Source organism: Cebus imitator, unplaced genomic scaffold (genome assembly GCF_001604975.1).
Source record: "Cebus imitator isolate Cc_AM_T3 unplaced genomic scaffold, Cebus_imitator-1.0 Scaffold456, whole genome shotgun sequence".
In the NCBI taxonomy this organism is placed as follows: Eukaryota; Metazoa; Chordata; class Mammalia; order Primates; family Cebidae; genus Cebus; species Cebus imitator.
In genome coordinates this window covers 1058950-1059421 of record NW_016107771.1, presented here as the reverse complement: position 1 = coordinate 1059421, position 472 = coordinate 1058950, and positions in this window count along the sequence as shown.

The window sequence follows — 472 nt, the reverse complement described above, 5'->3', positions numbered from 1 at the left end:
AGGGAAAAAAGAACCACATTTCCAAGTAGTAAAAACAAAAACCTGTTCTGAAATTGATGGTACATCATTTATGCTCCCTACAAAATCATAATTGATATGTCACCATAAATCAAAACAGTAATAATTGACAACAAAACTCTTCACACTTCCCTAGAAAGTGTTTTACTTTTTTATGTTTTTCTTCCATCTGTGTCCCCACACAGAGCTACCTTTGCTTCATCAGAACCACTTGGTAGTGAGCAGGAGGAGTGTGCTGTGTGACCTTGATGCAGTTCCAGGCTTTTAATAAACTTGGCCACAAACTCCTCTAGAGCAGGCACTGTGTCTTGTGTACCTTCCTGTCTGTAACACTTTGCGCCATGCCAGGTGTTTAAAAAATATTTGTTCTACCAAGTGCTGTCAAGAATTTGAAGCAACTGAAACTTCACTAGTGGAAGTGTGAATTGGTATAGCCCCTCTGGGCAGTTTTTTT